This window comes from Mustela putorius, unplaced genomic scaffold (genome assembly GCF_011764305.1).
Source record: "Mustela putorius furo isolate JIRA1106 unplaced genomic scaffold, ASM1176430v1.1 tig00003836_pilon_pilon_pilon, whole genome shotgun sequence".
NCBI classification, from domain to species: Eukaryota; Metazoa; Chordata; class Mammalia; order Carnivora; family Mustelidae; genus Mustela; species Mustela putorius.
Window position 1 is genome coordinate 23,689,013 of NW_025421989.1, and position 17,441 is coordinate 23,706,453.

General features: G+C 35.3%; 1 protein-coding gene and 1 pseudogene across 1 annotated transcript in view; one reads left to right on the forward strand and one right to left on the reverse strand.

The window, feature by feature from the left end:
- The window catches only part of IL1RAPL1 (interleukin 1 receptor accessory protein like 1), a 1,495,797-nt gene that overhangs the window by 143,834 nt on the left and 1,334,522 nt on the right, over positions 1–17,441 (forward strand). The window lies entirely within an intron of this gene.
- LOC123394759 lies at positions 4,061–4,227 on the reverse strand (annotated as a pseudogene).

The following is a 17,441-nucleotide window of genomic DNA, read 5'->3' on the forward strand; positions in this document are numbered from 1 at the left end:
GTCCTCCTAACTTCTTTCAATATTGTGAAAAATTCATTTTATGAAATATTTAACCAAAGAGACCTGGATGTTTAGAGAAATTGAGATGTGGAGGGGTCACTGAGCCCTCAGTGCCTCTGGTATCTTTTCATTTCTCTAAATATTGAGAAAAAATTAAGCAGTAATAATGTGCAAAGTCAACATGTTAACTTTTTTAATGTAGAGATTCTTAGGTGTCATATGTGATTTCTTCTTAAGTTTTTCTTTTTTAATTACAAAATGTAATACTAAAACTGATGTACAACTCCTCCATTATTAAACAGTTTTTATCCAAGTATAATTAACGTACAATTATATTAGTTTCAGGCATATAGTATAATGATTCAGCAATTCTATGTATTTCTCAGTGCTCATCAAGGTAAGTGTACTCTTTATCGCTTCTAATTATTTCACCCATTCTTCCACCCACCTCCCTTCTGGCAACTACCATTTTGTTCTATATATTTAAGTCTATTTGTCTCTTTCTTTTTTCTTTGTGTCTTAAATTCTCTGTAGGAGTGAAATAATATGGTATTTTCCTTTCTCTTACTTCATTTGATATAATACCCTCTAGGGCCATCCATGTTGCAACAAATGTCAAGATTTCATTCTTCTTTATGGCTGAGTTATAATTCATTCTGTGTACTTACCAGTTCATCTCTATATCCATTCATATATTGATGGTCACTTTGGTTGCTTCCATATCTTGGCACTTGTAAATAATGCTGCAATAAACATTAGGATGCATGCATCTTTTGGAATTCCTGTTTCCATTTTCTGGGAGTAAATATCCAGTAGTGGAACTGCTGGATCCTATCTTAATTGTCTTATTAATTTTTTGAGAAACCTCTATACTGTTTTTCACAGTGATTATACCAATTTGTATTCCCAACAGGGCATGAGGGTTCCTTTTTCTTTATATCTTCACCCTTCACCAACACTTACTATTTTTTGTGGAATTTTTTTTTTTTTTTAATTTTAGCCATTCTGACTAGTGTGAAGTGCTGTTTCATTGTGGTTTTGATTTGCATTTCCTTGATGATGAGTGGTATTGAAGGTGTTTTTATGTGTTTTTTGGCCATCTGCATGTCTTCTTGGGAAAAATGATACTTCAGGTCCTCTGCTGATTTTAAGTGAATTATTTTTGTTGTTGATTTGTATGAGTTTTCCATATTTTTGGCAATTAACCCATTAATTGGATGTATTATTTGCACATATCTTCTCCAATTCACTAGGTTGCCTTTCAATTTGTTGATGGCTTGCTTTCCTGTGCAGAAGCTTTTTATTTTGGTGTAGTCCTGCTAGTTTAATTTTGCTTTTGTCTTTCTTGCCAGAAGAGACATATCTAGAAAAGGATATCCACAGGCAGTGTCAAAAAAGGACTGCCTCTTTTTTCTTCTAGGAATTTTATAGTTTCAAGTTTCACATTAAGTATTTCATTCCTTTTGTTTTTATTTTTGTGTATGGTGTAAGAAAGTGGTCCAATTTTAGTCTTCTACATGGAACTGTCCAGTTTTCACAACACCATTTCTGGAAGAGACCGTTTTTTCCCCCCACTGTATATTTTTGGCTCCTTTGTCATAGATTAATTGACCATAAAAGCATAGTTTTCTTTCTGGACTCTCTATTCCACTGACTTTTATGTCTTTTTTTGTGCTAGTAGCTTACTGTTCTGAGTGCTACAGCGTTGTAGTGTATCTTCAAATCTGGGAATGTCATAGCTCCATTTTACTTCTCCTTTTTCAAGATTGCTTTGGCTATTTGGGATCTTTTGTGGTTCCATACAAATTTTAGAATTACTTGTTCTGTTTCTATGAAAACCGATATTGGTATTTTGATAGGGATTGCAGTAAATCTGTAGATTGCTTTGAGTAATACTGACATTGGAACGGTACGTGTTCTTCCAATCCATGAGCATAGATCCGAGCAGGATGGTTGTAGTTCTCTAAAGTGGCCAAAGACAATCTCGCTGAGAAGAAGTTATATTTTGTACCTTGAAGTACTTATCAAACCTTGAAGTCTATGCAAATATTTTAGATGAGTAAACAGACTCTAGTAAAACAATTTGCCAAGGGATTGCTTATCTCATTTTGTTCAAAGAAGGCAAAATGAAAATCTGTAACTTGGGATATAAAATATAACATAGTCACATTCAGTCTTGACATTTTTACCTCAACTCAGCAAATAGGTTCTTTGTTTTTTGCCCTGCTTTATAGTTATTCTGTGTCCTTTACCTTTTTTTTTAGCACAAACCAAGGAAATTTTTCAACAGAGCTCTTGAATAAACAAAGAATTTTGGTTCAAATGTCTGTTGGATAATTTCTCTTTAGTTAAAGCTGATTTTATTTGTAACGAGAGATTCATAGTTGTGAATTCCTATTTTCCCATCTTAAATAGGGGTTTATATTCTTTGTTTCTAAAATGGGGATAGGATATCTGATCAGAATATTCAGACTGAAATTCATTTGGTGAATGTGAACAATTAGCTTGGGCAGTAGTAATGGCAAATTTCAGTTCTCTTTACAGAGACTGGCAGAAAATCTCACTGGGACATGATGGAAAAGCAAAATTCAGAAAAATGGAAGACTATTCTTGTGAGAAGAATATAGCTAACAACTGGCTGAAAATGGTTGAATTAGGACATATCAGACAAACAAATTAAAATATCAGTGAAAGACCCTGAAATCCATTATTGACTTCTTAAAGCTAATTCTGGGCAAGATTGCAGCCAAATACAGGATCACTATTAATGTTATGTAGTACAAGGCCTGGGCAGATAGAAATAGTAGATTCTCAGTTCAAATTCAGTGGATGTTAAGTACTTGTGTTTGTTAACACTGAATTCGATATAAGGAATGGAAAGATAAAATGTGTTTTCCTAATTTTATTTCCTATGGTCCTCACTGGAAAACTTTCAGAGTTCCACTCTCAAATTTTATTTGGAGGTAGTCAAATTAGGTGGACTCCATTATGTATTGGAATACAGAATGGTGTTCTAGAATTAATTGATGGAGTCCATATGAGTCTTCTTTGGAAAAGAAGAGTAAGAGAAATATTGTACATTCTTTGCCAAGAAGTGTACAGTGGATATTACAAATGGCTGTTACCATAAAGAAGAGTAAACACAAACACAATTTAAATGCCATACCAATGCCAGAAGACCTAGATTCTTTTGTTTCTTCAGCCATTACTTAATCTTTAGGAACCCAATTTCTTTGTCTATAAAAGGGATACTGTAATCCCTTTACTGAAAGGTTTTGGTATAAATCAAGTACAATAAGATACATTACAAATCACTGTAATTTGTAAAGTACTGTTCCTGAGAAGAATATAATTATTAATGGAGAATTATAACTGTTTATGTGTGATTCCTGTTTTATCCTGGATGTACCTTAAAAATACTGCTCAGTTTGTCCTTCCCTTTTTATCCTGAGGAAGTTCCTGAAGGGTGTAATGAATTTATATCTTCTGATATGCTTATGAGAGACAGAAGGGAGTAATTCAGTAGTAGTTATCTCTGTGCTGTTGGGTTTAAAAAAAAAGCTTACATTCAGTGTTCCAGGCCCTAATTAAAAACTTTACCTATATTAACTTTTTTAATCTGCATGGCAATCCAATGATGTGGCAGCTGAGACCTGGAGATGTTGGGTAATTTGCCCAAGGTCACACAGATAGTAAATTGTATACTCAGGATCTGAACCCATGGCAGGGGAAAAGCAGATTGTAGAAGGGGGTGAATCAAGAAAAATTTTTTTTTTTTTAAGGACGTGTGAAGTTGGACAAAGTTAATAGTCTTGCATGTGTGGATGTTAAGAAAGTAACTGGCTGTGTGAGATTAGAGTTCAGGACAGCATTATTTTGGAAATATAAATGGCAGGGGAGTCATCAGCCTAAAGATGGTGTTAAGAGTTGTGGGACAAATGCCATTACCAAGGGAGAAAAGGTAGAGAGCAGACTGGTAATGGGAGGTAGAGAATTCTTGCCATGAAATATTTTAGAAATAAACTGGAAAACACAGTGCTTACACAAAACCATTGCATTTTTACATCTGTAACTAAAAGAAAAATTAGAGATTGGAATAATCCAGTAAATTATAAAGTGGACTGAACATGTTGGGGGAGAAAACTTCCATACTAGGACAAATTTAATTAGCAGTAATCACGCCTCGGATAAACCTCATTGGCTACAATACTGCCACTGCACAAAGCTACTATGACAAATTTAAAGAAAACCCTCTTTTAAAAAAATGATGCTGAAGAGAATATATGATCCAAGCAAATCAAATAAAAAATTGTATGAGAAAGGTCAACACATTCTTATTTACCAAAATCAGAATACTAGAACTAAGAGACACTTCCTGAGGCTTGAAAGACTTACGGTGAGGACAAAATAAAAGAACTTTTTTCTTAATCAGTAGGTAGTAAATTTTTGAAACTCTTTACAAGTGACAAATAGGTTTCTACCAGTGGTAGAATAGGATGAAAAAGTGCAGTTGATGGACAATGGAAATACCAAAGGTTGTTTAAGGAAATGGAATATTTCAGTGAATGGTACAGGTCTGTTCATTTAATTTGATATCCTGTTTCCTAACTTGCTTTTCTAAGAAAAATCATTTTAAGCCAATGATTGGAGTAGAAGAGATATAGTCTGATAGTATTTGGCTTTTTTCTGTTGGACAAAAATTTTATAAGTGAATATTCTTGATTGATTAGTTTCCTTAAAACAATTATACCTGGTACATATATGATAGATAGAAGTTCATCTCACTATGATTTATACGTAGTAGTACCTTAATATGTTAATCAATGAATAATTAACATCTGGAAACTAATCACTTTCTAAGTTGTATCTTATTCATGGGAATATAATTATTTTTCTAAATTTTAGGATTTTTAGAGTTCTTGGATATCATACAGTACCCTCACTTAAGAAGGGAAGATCAAGATAAGGAAATTTTGTGAATTGCCCAGGGTCTCACAGTTTCTAAATTGTAAAGCTGAAAATAAAATGCCTTAATTCAGCAAAAAACAAAAACAAACAAAAAAAAAAACCCCACAATTAGACAAGTAGAATTGTATCTGGAAAGGTTTTGCATAGCAAAGGAAGTAGTCAACAATGAGAAGGCATCCTGTAGAATGGGAGAAAATATTTGTAAATAATTTATCTGATAAGGGGCTAATATCTATAACATATAAAGAGTTCCTGTAAGTAAATAGCAAAAATAAAACAACCCAATTAAAAACAAGGAAAAGATTTTAATTGATATTTCTCCAAAGAAAACTAGAAATGGCCAACATCACTAATGTTCAGTATCACTAATCATGAGGTACATGCAAATCAGTCATAATGAATTCACTCACACCTGTGAGGTAGCTATTATTAAAAAAAAAAGTGTTGGTGTGTATGTGGAGAAATTTAAACCCTTGTATTTTGTTGGTGGAGATTCATGTTATGGAATACAGTATGGTGGGTCCACAGAGACACACACATACAGAAGCACACACTGGAATATTATTCAGCCTTAAAAAGGAAAAAGTCCTGCATATGTGACAACCTGTATTTATAGGGAGGGTGTTATGCTAAGTGAAATAAGCCAGCCCCAGACAAATACTTCAGGATTCCTCTTATATCTGGTATCTAAAATAGTCAAATTTCTAGAGTCTTAGAGTAGAATGGTGGTTGCTACGGGCTGGTGGGAAGGGTAAATGGGAAGTTGCTGTTCAATGGGTGTAAAGTTTTAGCTATATAAGGTGAGTAAGTTCTAGAGATCTGTGGTATAACATTGTGCCTAGAATGAACACTATTGTATTGTGCATTTAAAAATGTTTTAAGAAGATAGATCTCAAATGTTTTTACTATAGTACTACTAATAAAAAAAGCACACACATATGAGTACACATACAGGCTGTAGGTAACTCTCTCCACAGCTATATCCACAAAATTTTGCAGTGGCAGAAACCAGTAGCCTAAGAAAATTTGATGAGAATTCAAATGCATCTGCTGATAGAGCACTTGGTTAAAACATCAGAAGAGAGTAAGCAGTAAGTGATCAGATGCCACTTAATTTTTCCTAGCATGTTCAGATTGTTAAAGCTCAAAAGAAATAATAAACTCATAAAATTATAAGAGCTAAAAACTTTATTTAAAGTGACAAAAAGAATGCAGTAATTCTTCACCCCCTGTTTTTTTCATTAGACTTTTTAAGTATGTGTTGCTTTCCCCTTTGCCACAGTATATAATGGTTTAGCTAAGTTAGTAAATGTACAAAGGTTTTTGTATAGCTCTATATACAGTGTATTAATTTTCATAGGTACCATATATTAATTTTAATTTATGTCATATTTGGAGTGTTAGCTTTCATCATAGTCCTTTGTTAAGTTATTCATACTTTTTTGCTGCTGGGTGATGGAATGAATTATTTCTACACAGTTACCCGACAGTTGTTCCTGTACTTAAAAAGGAAAAGCTAAACATTTTCTGTTTAGTTTAAATAACTAAGTGGCATAAACTTTACAACATGATACATAGATTTAGATTATTAAGTATATTGACTTAAGACAAATCAGTTTAGAAGTGGTTATGTACAAAGGAGAATACTTGTCTCAAACGAGCCAGCAATACTTTTTACATATTGAAATGATATTTCTTGCTTTGCCAGTCTCTAAGTCAGAGTATTGTCTCCTAGCCTGGGGGATGATTTAGAGATAACTCTGCCTCTAGATATACTAGGGGAGTACTCAACTCTGGCTGTAGACTTCAGTTGTGATTCTGTGTTACATTATATATTAAGACACTATTTCCACAGGCCTGTCAATTTCTTATAAGTGTGACATCCTGAATTTTTCATTTTTCCTTTCACCTGTTTCACTTTCTTTTTTCTATATTATGTTTTATTCTCCCAGAGGTCCTTTTGATCCTTAAATATTTATAAATTTTTTAATACCACCTTAGTGTATTATTAGCATATATATATATATATATATATATATATATATATATATGAAACTGGCATGCATATATATGCATGCCAGTTACTTCTTGGTACTTTTTATCTTTCTTTTAATAAGCTTCTATAAGAGTTTCCTTTGTATGTTTACTTATTAAGTAGCCTGTAGAGTCTCCTACTTAGATAGGTATTTATAAATTTGCTTACACATTTATATCTTTTTTTTTAAATTTTTTATTTTTTATAAACATATATTTTTATCCCCAGGGGTACAGGTCTGTGAATCGCCAGGTTTACACACTTCACAGCACTCACCAAAGCACATACCCTCCCCAATGTCCATAATCCCACCCCCTTCTCCCACACCCCCTCCCCCCAGCAACCCTCAGTTTGTTTTGTGAGATTAAGAGTCACAATAGTAAATGTTTCCTTTAATTTCCATGTAAAGGAATGGGAATGTTTGGTCTTTGTTTTTTAGTCCTTGCTATTTGATTTTTACTTGCTTTTAAGTTATATACACATTTATTTCCTTGTGCATTTATTTTTACATCAGGAGATACTCCATTAACATTAGTGTTGTTACAGCGGTAGTTGAAATATAAGGTCCATCAGGAACCACGTCAGGCATGTTTACTTGGTACCAAATCAGTTTTGAATAACTAAATTTTGTGAATCAAAGAAGGGAAGAACAACTTCAATCTCAATATGTATCTTCAAAGAACTATGTGACTGTAACCCTTTTGTGGTCTTCAGCCCAGCCTTGTTTGGCTCCAGCTCCAAAAATGCAAGTGGCTTTTGGGCATGGTAGAGCAGAAAGGATGCCAGTGTTGGACCCAAGCAGTTCTTTCAAATCCTGGCCTTGCCATTTAACGGCTGTATAACCTTAGGCAAGTTCTTTAATTTCTCTTAGCCCAAAGGTTTTTACTGGTAAGAAGAGGATAACAGTGTCTTCCCTGCAGGATGATTTTAACAGTTGTGAAAAGAAAATTTCAATGCCCAAAGATGATGCTCACTATATACCATTAGCTCTTATATTTTCAGTGTGAAATAACTTGTTCTAAACCAGCATGCACATTTTAAAAATAACAAATTTATAAAAATACTGGCTTTAGGAATTGTTCACCATTGCTTAATATTATAATGATATACTTTTTTATATTCTCCCTATATATTCTTTTGTTTCTGCAACTTTTGTTTCCATATACCAGTTTATTTGTACAACTTCTCCCATCTAAAGCATATGAAAATAATCTTCTTAGCTCATGCACTTAATGTTACATCCTCAGTTCTATACTAACATGGTATTAGTTGGAGATTGGTCAAAAAAGATGTGTTGCTCTACAGATTTTAAGCAGTGAAGAGATTTGATGTTAGAATTAATTACCAAACCACATGGAAAGACTAAGGGAATGAAATTCAGGAGAAGTGACTCTAATTGTTCATTTGACCACAGTCTTTCAGAGAGTCTGGAAATTCTGTAGCCCATGGGAAACCACCAGCAATTTTCAGCACTGCATGTATCATCAAAGCAGGTGACTTTTAGGGAAATGCCCAGTGGCTGCTATAAAAATGTCTTACCTGCAGAAGCCCACACCTCTGCCTTCCACTGCCTGGGAAGCTATATTAAATCTTCAGCATCTCCTTGGCTTGCAAATCTGATAAAAGATTCTGGAAAATGTGTTAGATACCCAGGCTTCTGGTCCCTGTGATACAGGGAGGGAGCATAGCAGGAGGAATGGTTTTGAGTTGCCAAGACATAAGCTGGCAACATTTTTCTGTTTGTGACTATGAATTCTTATTCTTATTTCTCAGGCATGCTCTGTTTTGGAATTCTAATCTCCATTCTTCCCGTTATTGAAATAATGATTGTTGAATAAGTAAAAACCTTCAAGACAGAGGTTGGTTTATGTTTATCATGTATACTACTGTTTCACATCTTTGTCTTTTTTTCTCTCAGAAACTTACCCTCTCCCTGTATGTACACCTATTAAATTTGAATTTCTTTTGTTGAAAAAAAAAGTCTCTTGACCAGAGGTATGCAAATTATGGCATACAGACTAAATTTGCTGGTTGTTTTGCAAATAATGTTTTACTGGAAAATAACCATACTTATTTATTTCCATGTTGTTAGTGGTTTTCACACCCAACTCTTCGTATTTTCAAGAGAAGCCACAAAGCCTACATATTTATTGTCTAGCCCTTTGTAGAAAAAGGTTGCTGACCACTGGTCTAGATAATACACAAGGAAAGGGAACACCACAGGTGGCTTTTTTTCCCTTACTTGCCTATTGAATTTCTTTCATGACTAGTTAAATAAATATAGATTTTCTTATCTCATGGGTATATGATGTTACCAGATTATATATACTTGTGTGGAACTCTGTCCATGATCTCAAGAATTAAAACAAAAACAAAAACAAAAAACTGTCATGTATCTAACAGAAATTTGTTTCTTGACCCAAAACAATGAATATGTTCCAAATCTCCCTCCTGTGTTTGGGATTGTTATTTCACTTAAATTCTTCAAATATCCATTCTCTAGTAATAGTGCGCCATGTCATCTTGTTTCTTCTGTGGTCTACTACTAACAGGGCAGCCATATTCTTTCTTAGAACTTACAGTCACGGTTGAGTGGCCCCAATGATCTTTGCTTTTTAAGACCTTCCTTAACACATTTTTAAAACTATGATATGCTAGTAAATCTGTTTTTCCTCCCAGTAATTAGGTGTCAGGTCTTACTAGCAGTTGATCATGCTGGTTGCTTTTGAGCCATGGAGACAATGTATTAATATCACAGCCTTTTTATCCCTTGTCATCTGAAGATTCACCCACACCTTTCTGTATCTTTTCCTATCTTTGAACTCATTGTTTAAAGAAGAGAGAGTTTGAGAGAGAGGGAAAGGCAGAGAGATAACTCTGAAAACCTTTTTTTTTTTATCAGCTATTATCAATTATTTCTTATTGACTATTTCTCCTTCAGCATCTTCAGTTGTCTTCTTTAATCTTGTAAAGCAGAATGATTTCTTCTCAAATATTGTAACTTGTCTCTAGGTTGTGCTTTATTCTTGTATGACCTCTTTGCTCATCACTTTGGCTCTTATTCTATATACTCTGCTCACTTGCTCTTTGATTTCTACTTTTTTGCTCCAATTTTTACAATTTCTTAACCTCTATTTTAAAAAAAATCTTTTCTCCAACTCATTAAATGCTTCTACGATAGAAGTATTCATTTTGTTCTTCAACGCATTTCAATATTCTCCTTCCCTTGAGTATATTTCTTATGCCATTTTAACTTTCTCCTTCACAGTATGAACTCTTGAAAGTAAGATAGTTCATTCCTCCTCTTGAATATATATTTTTATTAGATTTTCTCCCTTTTCAATAAGAATTTATTCTCTGTCGCACACTGTTGAAATTCTACTAATTTTTTGAGTTTGTTACCAAAATATGGGTTTTTACTTTGCATTCCACTGTACTTTCACCTACACATTTATCTAGTCCTTCTGAACACCATCTCCATCTGTATCTGGTTTTGTCATAAATCTGACAGCAGTTATCTAAATATAAAGTTTCAAATGCTATATTTTGCAAAGTGATTCTAAGTATATTTTGTTGGATAAAATGCAGTTACTTTGAGCCCTATTATCTTTTTGTCTGAGGCAACACTGGAAGGGACCAAATCAGCAGAGCATAGATATTAAATGCTTCCTTCTTTTATGTTTATTTGGATATTGAGCAGCTACATGTGTAAATGTGATACTGCTCAAACCCCAGTTCATTTACATGATCACATGTCTTCCATTGTAGATAATCTATTACTAAATATGTTCACAAATACAAGTCCAAGTTGGCATTATTCATGTCCCATCGACTGATACAAAATTAGCTTTAAATTTATATTGTCAAATGTAGTAGCCATTAGCTGCATGTGGCCATTTAAAGTAATTAAAATTCATTAAAATTAAAAATTGAGTTTTTCAGTTGAACTAGTCATATTTCAAGTGCTGAATAGCCACATGGGTCTAGCAGCTGTCACATTGGACAGTGCGGGTGTAGAACATTTCCATCAGCATAGGAAGTTTTACTAGATGCTCTAAATAGTTAAGAATGTAGTTTCTTGAGTTACACTGCATTCCTCCCAATCATACTAAGCTCTCTTTTTTGTACTAAGATTATGTGAAATTTGATTTCTATGAGAATCCATGGGCTGCCACTGTAAACTTCAGTGGTCATTTCTTTCTGTCTTCCCCACCCTGTATTTGTCATTTAATTCAGCTGAATTCCCTTTACTTGTATTCTCCTATCTATTCCATAGAGAATTTGTTCTCAAACTTGAATACGCATCACAATCACTTGGAAGGTTTATTGTAACACAGATTGAAGACCCCCTCCCTGCTTCTGACTGCATAAGTCCTAGTTGGGGCCTTATAATTTTCATTTCTGTCGAGTTCCCAGGGGTTAATACTACTAGTCTGGAGGATCCTACTTTGAGAACGGTATCTGAGAAAGCTTCTACTTCCCTCTGTCTGCTTTCCTGTACACAGAGCTGTTCCTCACTCACCCCTCACACATTTCAGTACTTTTTCTGTAGAATTTATTAATTCCTTACTGTATTTATTTTTTTAATTTTTTAATTTAGTTTTAAAAAATACGTCCCCCCCCCCGCAACTTGAAATCCATTTTCTTGAACTGTATCTAAGTCTGCCCATACTCACTGTGTTCTCTCTTTGCTCTTGCTTCCCTGGGAAACTGTCCCTATTTCATTTCTACAGATGTTTCTTGTTTTCTCTCCTTTCTGCCTTGTATGTGGGGTCTTGAAGGTGGCCCAACAACTGTGCCTTCCTCCCTTTTATTGTGACATGTCCTTGGGCATTTATGTTTTATTTTTACTAGTGGTTCTCTTTTTAGGAGGCACTGTGGTGTCCCTGCACTCCAGACTGAAACCACATTCCTTAACTGTTCTACACTGAAGTGACCTGGCAAGTGACAGCTATATCATGTCTTCAGTTGTCTTTCATATAGTACCAATAATATCTTTCTGTAACATAATGAAAATCTCTTGGCAGGTGGTCAGCACTCTTCCCACATTGTCACTTTTCTGTTTCACAGTTGTGTTCTACAGCCCAAATCCCCAACTCTCTCCAACCTTTACAAGACTGGCTCCTATTAATCACCTTTTAAAAGCAGTGTCACAGCATTTGTAGTTTGTTCCTAAAGCTTGACTTTTTTTTTTTTTTCTGTATAGTGTCTAAAGAATTTTTGTTTTCATGCTGAATTGGAACGTACATCAAGCTTTTTTGCTTCCTAGCATTTGAATTACTGCATATGTGTACCCTGGATTCATTCCAATTGAATTAATAAGTGATCTCAGTATTATTTCCTGCTAGACTGTAATGCTCATCTCCTGTGAAGCAACTGTTTAGGATACAGACTTGTATTGTTAAAGAAGGGCCTCTAGAGTTAGAAAATCTGTTTTTATATCCTGCCTTTGCTTTTCATTTTTCTCATCTGCACAATGGGCTAGTATTAGTGTCTATTTTAAAGAATTGCTAAAAAGAACAGACTAATGAAGATACTAAACACAGTGCTTAGTTCAGGCTAAATGGTAATCCTTGGCTATTAATGATATTGTAATATAGCTTTCCATGAGAAAAGTTTTTCCTTCCTCCTTTATCTTGCAGAAGATGCAATAGACAAGTTCTTTTGCCTCTTCTTCATCTATCTCAGCTTTTATAACTTTTCTTTTTTGCACAATCACTTTGAGTGATACTAAAACCGCACAAAGCAATTACAAAATAAAACACAAACATAACAACAAACATCTTAGCACTTGCTAATTCCTGTGGTTCGAGATGTTCTTAAAGTTTTGTTCTTTATCATACCTTGATTTCTTTCCAGCCTGCGTGTCACACCAGCTTGGGTTGTTGACTACTCTTTTCTCTGCAGTAATTAAGTGAAGAAGTTAGAGTAGGAATTATTTTATCTCTTTGACAAATTTGGAAAGAAATTTGAAGTTTGAAGAAATTTGGAAACAAATTTGGAAACAAATTTGAAAAGGCCCAGACAGACAGACATGAGTTTACAATGATGGCATAGTTATAAGGTATTAAAAAAGGCTGGAAAGAACCAAGATGCCCTTCAACGGACGAATGGATAAGGAAGATGTGGTCCATATACAATATGGAGTATTATGCCTCCATCAGAAAGGATGAATACCCAACTTTTGTAGCAACATGGACGGGACTGGAGGAGATGATGCTGAGTGAAATAAGTCAAGCAGAGAGAGTCAATTATCATATGGTTTCACTTATTTGTGGAGCATAACAAATAGCATGGAGGACAAGGGGAGATGGAGAGGAGAAGGGAGTTGAGGGAGATTGGAAGGGGAGGTGAACCATGAGAGACTATGGACTCTGAAAAACAATCTGAGGGTCCTGAAGGTTTCAGGGGGTGGGAGGTTGGGGTACCAGGTGGTGGGTATTATAGAGGGCACGGATTGCATGGAGCACTGGGTGTGGTGCAAAAAATAATGAATACTGTTACGCTGAAAATAAATAAAAAATAAATTTAAAAAAAAAGCTGCTATTCAGAGATTTCTAAGTGGTGCACTTCAGCTTGAAGGGGTGCCTCCACTTCGGAGACATCACTGATTTGTTTGTATGGTAAAACAGTTTCCAGCAGTGTCTTGATAAGAGGTTCCTATTTCCAGTTTGTCCAGAGGTGCCATAGAAGCTCTTTTTGGGCCTGAAAACTAAACACACATAGGCTGTTTTATAGTTTGTTCTTCACCATTCCACACAATTAGATTACTATTTTCCTTTTTCTAATTCCTGGTATCCTCTAACCTTTTTATCAGTCCTTTTCCCTCTCAACAGTCAATGTGCTTTTCTTTCTTTTAAAAAATTATTATAATTTTTGGGCACCTGGGTGGCTCAGTAGATTGGGCATCTGCCTTTGGCCCAGGTCATGATCCCGGGGTCCTGGGATCGAGTCCCACATTGGATTCCCTGCTTTGTGGAGAGTCCGCTTCTCCCTCTACCCTATCCTCCACTTGTGCTCACTCTTTCTCTCTCTCTTTCCCTCTCTCTCAAATAAATTTTTTAAAAAATGTTATTTTTACTTATTTACTTTTTCATCTAAATTCAATTAGCCAACATTAGTTTCAGATGTAGTGTTCAGTAATTCATCAGTTCCATTAACACCCATTGGTCATCACATCAAGTGCCATCCTTAGTGCCCATCACTAACTCATCCCATCCCCCCCACCCACCTCCCCTCTACCAGCCCTCAGTTTGTTTCCCATAGTTATGAATCTCTCGTGGTTTCTCTCCATCTCTGATTTCTTTCCATTTTGTTTTCTCTCCCTTTCCCTATGATCCTCTGTGCTGTTTCTTCTATTTCACATATGATTGAAACCATATGATAATTTCCTTTCTCTGACTGACTTATTTCACTCAGCATAATACCCACCAGTTCCATCCATGTCAATGTAAATGCTAAGTATTCATCCTTTCTGATGGCTGAGTAATATTCCATTGTATGTATGTGTGTATATGTGTATGTATAAAGATGATGTGGTATATATATGTATATACTACATTGTCTTTATCCATTCATCTGTTGATGGACATCTTAGCTCTTTCCACAGTTTGACTGTTGTGGACATTGCTGCTGTTAACATTGGAGTGCAGGTGCCCCTTTGGGTCACTACATTTGTATCTTTGGGGTAAATACCACACAGTGCAATTGCTGGATAATAGAATAACTTCTTGAGGATCCTCCAGACCATTTCCCAGAGTGGCTGCACCAGCTTGCATTCCCACCATCAGGGTAAGAGGGTTCCCCTTTCTCCGCATTCTCATCAACCTCTGTTATTTCCTGACTTGTTAATTATAGCCATTCTGACCAGTGTACAGTAGTATTTCATTGTGGTTTTGATTTGTATTTCCTGATGCTGAGTGATGTGGAGCATTTTTTCATGTGTCTGTTGGCCGTTTGTATGTCTTCTTTGGAGAAATGTCTGTTGATGTCTTCTGCCCATTTCTTGACTGGATTATTTGTCTTTTAGGTGTTGAGTTTGATAAGCTTGTTTATTGATTTTGGATACTAACCCTTTATCTGATATATCATTTGTAAGTATCTCCTCCCATCCCATAGGTTGCCTTTTAGTCTTGTTGACTGTTTCCTTTACTGTACAGAAGCTCTTCATCTTGATGAGGTCCCAATAGTTCTTTGTTGCTTTTGTTTCCCTTACCTTTGGAGATGTGTCTAGCAAGGAATCGCTGTGGCCAAGGTCTTAGAGGCTGCTGCCTGGTGTTCTTCTCCAGGATTTTGATGGATTCTGGTCCCACATTTAGGTCTTTCATTCATTTTGAGCTTATCTTTGTGTATGGTTTAAGAAAATTGTCCAGTTTCATTTTTCTGCATATGGCTGTTCAATTTTCCCAACACCATTTGTTGAAGAGACTCTCTTTTTTCCATTGGATATTCTTTCCTGCTTTGTCAAAGATTAGTTTACCATAGAGTTGAGGGTGCATTTCTGGGGTCTCTATTCTGTTCGATGGATCTACGTTTTTCTGTTTTTGTGCCAGTACCCTACTGTCTTGATGATGACAGCTTTGTAATATTGCTTGAAGTCTGGAATTGTGATGCCACCAATTCTGGTTTTCTTTTTCAACATTCCTCTGCCTATCCAGGGTCTTTTCTTGTTCCATACAAATTTTATTTGGTCCAGCTCTGTGAAATATGTTGATGGTATTTTGACAGGGATTGCATTGAATGTGTAGACTGCTCTGGGTAGCATAGACATTTTAGCAATATTTCTTCTTTCAATCCACGAGCATGGAACATTTTTTTCCATTTCTTTGTGTCTTCCTAAATTTCTTTCTTAAGTGTTCAGCAGATTTTTGAGTACAGATTCAGGGCCAGATGGCTTCCCAGGGGTACCAAACATTTAAAGAAAAACTAATACTTATTCTTCTGAAATGGTTTTAAAAACAGAAATGGAAGGAAAGCTTTGAAACGTGTTCTATGAGACCAGCATTACCTCCATCCCTTGATCTGAAAACCAGACAAAGACCCCACCAAAAAGGAGAATTACGGACCAATATCCCTGATGAACATGGATGCCAAAATTCTCATCAGGATACTAGCCAATAAGATTTAATAGTACATTAAAAGAATTATTCACCATGACCAAGTGGGATTTATAGCTGGGCTGCAAGGGGGGTTCAACATTCGTAAATCAATCATTGTGATACATCACATCAATAAAAGAAAGATAATAATATAATAAAAAATATAATCCTCTCAACTGATGCAGAAAAAGCATTTGACAAAATACAGCATCTATTCCTGATTAAAACTCTCCACAGTGTAGGGATAGAAGGAATATACCTCAGTATAATAAAAGCCATCTACAGAAATCCCACAGCAAATGTCATTCTCAATGGAGAAAAACTGAGAGCTTTTCCCCTAAGGTCAGGAACCTGGCAGGGATGCCCACACTCACCACTCTTGTTCGTTATAGTACTAAAAGTCCTAGCTTCAGCAGTCAGACAACAAAAAGAAATAAAAAACATTCAAATTGGCAAAGAAGTAGTCAAACTCTCACTCTTCACAGATGACCTTATTTTTTATGTGGAAAATCCTATAGACTCCACCCCCAAATTGCTAGAATTCATACAGGAATTCAGCAGCATTGCAGGATATAAAATCAGTGAACAGAAACTGGCTGCATTTCTATATGCTAACAGTGAGTTGGTAGAAAGAAATTAAGGAATTGATCTCATTTATAATTGTACTCAAAACCATAAGATACCTGGGAATAAACCCAACCAAAGAGGTAAAGGATCTGTATGCCATTTCTTTTTCTTTTTATCATATATAAAAAATAAGCATTTTATTACTCATTTGGGAAGACAACATGAAAGCATAAAAAGCTATTGAAAAGCCATGTAACCGTTATGGCATGTGATTATGTTGTAGACTATGTGGGATGCCTCATATAAATGGGCCATATAAATGGGAGGATAAAATTGAAGGAGTTTATTTGGTAATATGAGATAGCTAGGTAGAAGATGAAAATGACACAGGCTACCACAAGTTTTATTGTAGGAAACCCTGAGAACCTGGGTTGGTGTACCACAAATTAATAATGGAGGTGATCTGGTTTATAAAAGGGGCTCAACAGAAGTTAATTGCAAATATACGTGGTTGGTTGCCTATAAGAAAGCAAGGAATAAAAATGAGTTGAGGTAATTAGGATCATGATGGTGCCTTGAGGAGAAATAGAAGAAAAAATAATAAGAGAAAACAAATTTTACAGGAAAATAGTTGAAAAGAGCAAAAGAGCTGGACTTAGAGTAGCAATTTCATTTAGGTGATAGAAGTATGGGACAGGAAATTGGGGGTAAAAAAGGCGATGGCTCCATAGAAATGCTTTTGAAAGATATCAAGGGTGTACTGTTTTCTAAGA